Raw genomic sequence first — 8,004 nt, forward strand, 5'->3', positions numbered from 1 at the left:
GTGATAGCAGGGCAGAGAGGGGGCCTCTGTGAAGCCTGAGACCTGCCTGAGTGCCTTCTACCTCCTTCTGATGTGAAAGTTCAAGGTTCACTATCACGTATCCCTTCCTGTAGGGCTGTGGTTACTGACAGGTGTGTGTGTGTGAGAGAGACAGAGACAGAGAGACAGAGACAGAGACAGAAACAGAGGTCGATCTGACCCCTCAGGGGACATTTGGCAATGTCTGGGGACATTTTTGATCGTCACAACCAGGGACAGGATGCTACTAGCATCTAATGGGTAGAGACCAGGGACGTTGCCAGACATCCTTTGAGGCACAGGACGGCCCTTCCAGCAAAGAATTGCCCAGCCCCAAACATGGAACCCTGCTTTAGGGTTATTGTCATTTCTTCTGGGGAAAGAGAAGACACCCTGCCCATCCCCCCACTCACCAAATGAGGTGTTTCCTGGTGGTCTCAAAACTCCTTTAACAAAATACAATTTTTTTCGTACCATAAATAGAGCTAAAAGGCTATTCATGATTTCTGTAGTGTGGGCCTCTGTGTGCATGTGTTATGGTCAGAGCGAGCTAGAAAGTTGGAAGGAGTGCGATTAAGGATGACGTAGAACAGGATGCTAAGAAGACACTTAACAAGAGTTCATATTTATCGAGTCCTTCCTGAGTGTCAGACCCTGGGCTGAACGCTTCACATTTCACACGTGTCCCTAATGGCAGCTGCCCGGTGGCCCAAGTTCGTTGTCCCCACAGGTCACACTCTGACATTTACGTCCCAGTTACGTTGCTTTGGCTCCCCCCTCTGCGGGAATCCCTGTGTGTCCCTGGATGACGGCTCTGCCATTTGCTAAGGATGCTGGGGGCAGGGCCAGGCAGGTTAATTTAGATATAATTCGCATACCACACATTTGGTCATTTAAAGTGTACAGTTCAGTGGTTTTTAGCGTATTCACCCAGCTGTGCAGCCATCACCACAGTTCACTTTAGAACACTTTCATCCCCCTAGAAAGAAACCCCATCCCTATCAGCAGTCACTCCCATTCCCGCCAGCGCCGCCCCCAGCAGCCACTATTTACTTTCTGTTTCTGTAGATTTGCGTGTTCTGGCCATTTCCTACAAATGGAATCGTACAATGTGCGACCGGTTTCTTTCATTTCACAATGTTTTCACGGTTCAGACATGTTGTACTAAGTATCGCCACTTCATTCCTTTTTCTTTTTTCTGCTTCGCCAACTAGTCTGTCATATGAATACAGCACATTTTATTTATCCATCCATCAGTGGATGAACATTGATTGTTTCCGTTTTGTGGCCGCTAGGAATAGAGCTTCTACGAACATGGGCACGCACGTTGTCGTGTGGACGTGCGTTTTCGTTCATCTCGGGTATACCTAGTAGCGGCACTGTTGAACCCTGTGCGGTTTGAGGGACGGCCAGGCTAATTTCTGAAGCGTCTGCACCACTTTACTTTCCCACCAGCAATGCACAAGGGTGGCAGTCGCTCCGCAGCCTTGCCAACACTCGTCATGATGGTCTTTTGTAATAGTCTTCCTAGCACTTCTGGTCACTTCTTGCTCCATTTAAGAGACTCTGCGCAGCTGATAATCTCCCGTCTAAACCTCCTGCGTCTGTTGTCTCCTTTCCGCTTTACGTCAGCCCCACAGTTTGTTGTCTGTGGAACGATCGAGTGAACGACCTCAAACTTTACCGTCCTCCCTGCTTTCAGAGTTGGACAGCAGAGGTCAGTGAAAATCTCTCCCAACGTGGCATCTATCTTGCTGCCTCTTTCAGCGCTTGTGATCGTCTCCATAACCTTTTCTGCAGTGGAAGCTCCGTGAGGGCCTTAGAATGAAGAGGGAGTGAGTGGACTGGGCTTCCGCGTTCATCCTGTGTTGTGTTTGGAGGGTTGGCGGGACCGTGAAAGCCTGTACTCCTAAGAGCTGGTTTTAGAGAGGCCGTAGTGCTGTCCAGATTGGATGGATTTGGATTGTTTTTAGTGACTGAGGCGGCAGATAACCCAGGCTGAGTTCAAAGTACAAGGTAGTGAGTGTGAGTCAGAACCAAGGGAGGAAAGTGTTCAGTGGGGCAACACCCAGCTCATCCGTTAGGACGGGATCTGGATGTCATTACATGAAAGGGAGGGAGGCAGGGAGGAGGGAAGGAAGGAAGGAAGGAAGGAAGGGAGGGAGGGAGAGAGGGAGGAAGGAAGGAAGGAAGGAGGGAGGGAGGGGAGAGAGGGAGGGAGGGAGGGAGGGATGGAGGAAGGAAAGAGGGAGGGAGGAAGGAAGGAAGGAGGGAGGGAGGAAGGGAGGGAGGAGGGAGGGAGGAAGGGAGGGAGGGATGGAGGAAGGAAAGAGGGAGGGAGGAAGGAAGGAGGGAGGGAGGAAGGGAGGGAGGGAGGGAGGGAGGGAAGGGGAATCCTGAAGCCCTCGTCTGCACAGCACCGCCCAGAGAAACCATACTTCAGCTGATGATTTAAAGGGCAGGCCCTTGAGCTGGGGAAATATTCCTGGACGTTGGGAGGTGCAAGCTGAGGCAAAGCTGGCAAGGAGGGGAGCTGGTCCATCCTCAGGAGCCCTGCTCAGACTTGTGGCCTCAGAGGTTCCTTGCAGGACAAGCGGAAGCCCCAGCTGCAGGGGACGTTGATGGAGACAGAGGCCAGCACTGAGCAGGGCTGGCCCCTCCTCTTAGTTCAGGCAGGCGCCCTAAAGGAGCCCACGGACCCCAGCTGTGGGTGTGAGTGTCGGGCGGGGGCTGGGAAGGAGTCCCTCCCCACTGCTTCTCGCCCCATCCTGTCCCACTGGAAGGAATGGGGTTGGTTTAGCGCCTGGTGCCGTATGGCTTCCGTCTGAGCATAACTGAGCAACTTGGCTTTGGGGGGTGTGCTGCTCAGGGGAACATTCACTTTTCAAAGTCAAAGTAGGAATTTACAGTGTTGCCTTTCAGGGACCTCCTTCGGCACCAAGGTTATCTGGGAATTTCTGCCAAATTAAACCCGTATGCCTTCTTTAGGATGTAAAAAAAAAAGGCACTTATTTTCAGATTTCAAAAAAATTACATGTTACCCTTGGCAAGCTTTAATCTTTACGTGATATTTTTAGAAGGGATGATTTAAGGGGCATGAAAGGGTAAATTAGAAATTCATTCATTCATTGTATTGAGTGCCTGTTAGGTAGGGTATCCAGAGAGATATAAAGCCAGTGGTCTGCCTTCAAGGAAGAAAATGCCGAAAGAGCAGTCAAATAACAGGACAACTCAAAGATCCTTCCAGCTCTGATTAGACCTGCTGTGTCCAATATGGCAGCCACTGGCCACATGTGGTTCCCAAGTACCTGACGTGTGCCAAGTCCAAGGTCAGATGTGCTGCCATTGTAACAAACATCCCGGGGCCTGGAGATTCAGCTTGGGAAAAGAATGCAAAATGTCTCATTAATAATTTGAGGTATTGAGTATATGTTCAAATGGTAGTATTTTGTTTACATTGGGCTGAATATATTCCTAAAATGAATTTCATCTGTTTCCTTTCCTTTTCTTTGAATGTGGTCCCTAGAGACTTTCAAACGACACACCCGACCTGTGTTGTATTTCTGTTGGACAGGGCTGGGTTAGCACCACAGAGCACTTGTGCGAGGTGTGGTTAGCAGAAGCGCGCGGGATTATGTTTATGGGTGTCTGGAGGATTGCTAAGCTGAGAGGTAGGGCAACCGAGGGGTAAAAACGAGTTCTCTCCCCGTTCTCATTTCGGAGGCGTGAATCCAGACACCAGATTATTTAACCGCATTAGATGATCTTTGGGGTCTATGATTTGAAATCTGTAGAAATGAGGATGTCAGCGCCAGGGATGAGAATGCAGGCTGAGCTTCACCCCTGTAAAGCCACATTCAAGGGACTCTCTCCCTGGAAAAGAAAGAGTTTGGGTTAATACCTCCTCCAGTGCTGACTTCCTTTCATGAAGGATTTAAGCCAGATTGTTGCTTTTCCTTGAGTGGCACTGGTTATAAAAGTATTTTCATTTTCATTTCATTCCATAAAATAATTTCATTTTCAATGTGCATACTACCCAGCGAGGAGAATTCTGTCCACCGTTTTTTCCTGCCCAACAATGAAAGGCTGATCCTACCAGATCATTCCACACTCCCCAGTCTCATTTCAGCATCTCCTGTTTGGCGTGCGCAGTTGTGTAATCTGAGTGAACTCAGCTGCTTGTCTATTATACTCCATAAATAAAAAAGACAAAGGGTTTAGACAAATTAGTTAGTGTATATTTTGAGAACACCACTGAGAGCCTGGGGTGCGAATATACTAGAAATAAAAGAGAAATTTTTTAATCTGGGGGATTTTTAATCTTAATATAAACATGTAAATAAATGCAAAGCCGAGAGGGAAGTGTCTGTCAACTTTCTTTTTTCTTTCGTCACAGCTATTTTTAATCTTGCTTGGTTCAGAATTTGTGGCATTCCCGAGATTATTCCGTTGGAACCGGTTACAGCTGCGTATATACTCTTCCTTCTGTGGTGAAACATTGGGAAACCTGGGTGTATTTTGTATTTCTTGACCTTTTCTCTAGTTGTCAGCTCATAACAGGTTATAGTCAGCCTATGAACATTTATTCCCTTGCGATTTCTTTTAATAGTTTGGGCACTGGAGTCAGACAGTCGAGTGCAAAGCTCACTCGTAAGCTCTGAGACCTTGGGCGAGTTACCCACTCTTTCTAAGCCTCATCTGTTAAACAGGCAGAATAACGGTGCCAGCCCACAGCGCTGGGTGAGGATTAAAAGAGATTATTCACATAATGCCCTCAGCCCAGAGCCTGGCACTCAGTAAGTCGTGGCTATATTTATTATCTTTCCCCTGCCAACCTCATCCTGGCTTCCCACAGAGCAGAGTGCCTCAGAGGGGGACCTGGGAAGCCTCCTGCATCCCTGGGAACCTGTGACAAATGGCAGCCCCGAGCCCCGCCTTGGACCGTCGAGTGTGATCCGCACCCCGACACTCAGCTGCCCCCTCCCTGCCCTGCCACCTTCCTGGGAAGGTGCCCACTGCAGGTGTGGGAGAGAGCTGAGGGGGTCTCTGGGAGAGGGCTGCTGGAGAGAGGGCCCCGAGGGAGAGAGTGTAGCCGACCGCAGGGGAGGGCGCCCAATCCCTTAATCAGTGGGCGAGGGGGCGGAATCAGCTCTCAGGATGCAAATTCGCCAACCAGGGTGCCACTGGGTGCCCCCGCCTACGGGGGCAGCGACTCACACCCTCTCACACCCACCCCTCTCCCGTGCTCTGCCCGGTCCAGCTGCCCTGCCCGCTGCCCTTGGGGGCTACACCTGGGCCACACTCCCGCCCCCGATTCTCCAGCAAATGTCCGCCCTTAGCGACCCCCATCCGGTACCCTAGCTCAAGTATTTACATATCTGCCTCAGCTGGGAGGTTATAAGCTCCCCTCAGGCCAGGATTTTAGGCCACTATTTAGGCCACTATTTACCAAGTGCCTACTGCGACTGGCCCTTTCTGGGGGCTGGGGGTACAGCAGAGAACAAGGACCACTGCCAGCACCCCCAGTCCGGTGACATCACCCAGAGGCTCCGCACTGGTTTCCTTGCCTCTGCTCTCACTCCATAGGGTCCATTCCTCACAGGTCCCCCAGAGAGCGTGTAAAAACACAGATCACTTTATTTTCCTGCTCAGAACCCTCTAGAGGCTTCTGGTCACGTTTAGAACGGAAGCCACACTCCTTTCCAGGCCTGTAAGGATCTGTGTTCTCACTCGGAGACCCTTGGCCAGCTCTCTGCTCTCAGCCGCTGCCCCACTGTGGTATCAGCCTCCAAACGGGCTCCTGCCCCAGGCTTTTACCTTCCTCCTCCTGGGATGCTCTCCCCAGGCCCTCACGGCTTGCTGCTTCCTTCTCATCATCTGGTCACTCCATGCATGTAACCCCACTTGACCCCGTCAACCTCGTCTCCCACTCTGCTTTAGTTTTTTTAGTAGCATTTATTATTATTTTTTTCATTTAATAAATAAATAAATAAATAAATAAATAAATGTTTTCAGATTCTTTTCCCATATAGGTTATTAGAATTTTGGCGGGGGGCAACGCTGTGTGACACGTGGAATCTTAGTTCCCCAACCAGGGATCGAACCTGTGCCCCTTGCAGTAGCAGCGTGGAGTCCTAACCGCTGGACCGCCAGGGAAGTCCCACAAAATACTGAGTATAGTTTCCTGTGCTTGATAGTAGGTCCTTGTTGTTTATCTGTCTTAGTAGCATTTATCATTGCCTAAAATGATACACTATTACTATTATACTACATACCCAGTTTTCAGTTGTTTCTATCCATCTCTCCATTCACTTGTTTCTCTAGGATTTGGAAGTTCCTTGGAGGCAGAAACTTAATCGACCCGTTCGCTGTTCTGTCTCCAGTGCCTAGACTGTGGCTGGCACCCAGGAAGAACGGGGTGTTTGTTGAATGAGTGAATTGATGGACAGAGGATTGGATTTGGAGTTTGTAGACTCTCTTATTAGATTCTGGCCCTGGTGTCCATTCTTTTCTCCCCTGGACCCTTGGAGGAGGTGGAGGCTTTTGAAATGCTCAGCAGGCTTTGGGATTCTCAGTCCCGAAGGTCTGTTAGGGTGTCATTGATTGAACCCTGGTGATACTTGCTGGCCTTCACAGAGATCCTGCAGGATGTCAAGAAATAGTAATGCAATTATTACAAATGGCTTTAAGGGGAATTCACTACTGAACATTAGCCTGGGAATAATAAACATTCACTGGTAATTTTCTTACAGTACAGATACTACTTTAAGGGATTTCAAAATATTCTGTAGAGTCCAGACAGTAATACATCATGGGTTTGTCTTACATTATTGGTCAGAAAGCACCAAGTCGGGACAGGTGAATTTTTTAGGATAATAATGCATCAACCTTCTTAATCCTAAAATTAAAACACAAATATGAAAGTCGTTTTGATGTAAGAATTTTTCACCGAGTAGAATGTTTATCTGTACCTACGTATCACGTGAACTCTCCTTGACGGTGGTCTGCAGAGAGAGGAAGGGGGTCTCTCTGAAGCTTGAACAAAGAAAGTGATTCTGCAGGCTCTCACATCTGAGTCCTGTTTCTCCCTCATTTTGCTCTTTCTTCAGTCCTCTTTTAGTTTTTTTTGGTAGCATTTATTATTTTTTTCATTTTTTAAAATTGATGTAGAGTTGATTTACAGTGTTGTGTTAGTTTCAGGTGTATAGCAAAGGGATATACATACATACATACATACATAAATAAATAACATGGACATGTAACATGGAAATTTTACAGGTTTCTTCTAGGCTTGTTGCTTCTCAAGGTCTCAAAGGGAAAAGTAAACAGACTTCTATCCTGTTAGCAGATTCTTTGCCTGACAGATGTTCACGTAAACAGTCAGACACACTGACAGACCCATGGGACATTCCCTTCGGAGGGGCCATGGAGGAACTGACTTTCCAGTTCCCAGCCCAACAGTTCTTCCTGCTTTTGCAAAGCTCTTTATGCTGAGATAATGTAAGGAAGATTTTTACAGTGTGTCGTTTTAACGCACTCTCAAGTCACCACTGCACTCAAGCAAGCAGGGAGATGGAATTATTACCTCATCAGGAGAGTGGTTCTTTGGCCTAACAAAGAAACCATTTTCTTTGCTGTTTCTAGAAGCTCCTGAAAGAATTTTCCAGATGAACTCAAGTTGCCCGTGGTCTGCATCTGTCTCAGGAGGGCATCTTCCTTACAAGATGACTAAGGAAGGGTGCCTGCTTTCCTTGTACTAGGAGGACTTTGTACCTCCTATCTGCGATAATTCTTTCAGTTGCAAGTGGCAAGAAACCTGATCTAAACAGGCTTAAGCAAGACAGAGAATATGCTGGCTGGTGTAACCAAGCAGTCTAGAGTACATGAGGTGCAGCTTCAGGTGGGACTTTATTCAAGTCTCAGATGATATAACCTGAGCCCTCCTGTCACTTCTTTCCCGAGTCAGCTGCCTACACGGTGGGCTCT

The sequence above is a fragment of the Mesoplodon mirus genome, assembly GCF_964341445.2.
Source record: "Mesoplodon mirus genome assembly, chromosome: 12".
Classification (NCBI taxonomy): domain Eukaryota; kingdom Metazoa; phylum Chordata; class Mammalia; order Artiodactyla; family Ziphiidae; genus Mesoplodon; species Mesoplodon mirus.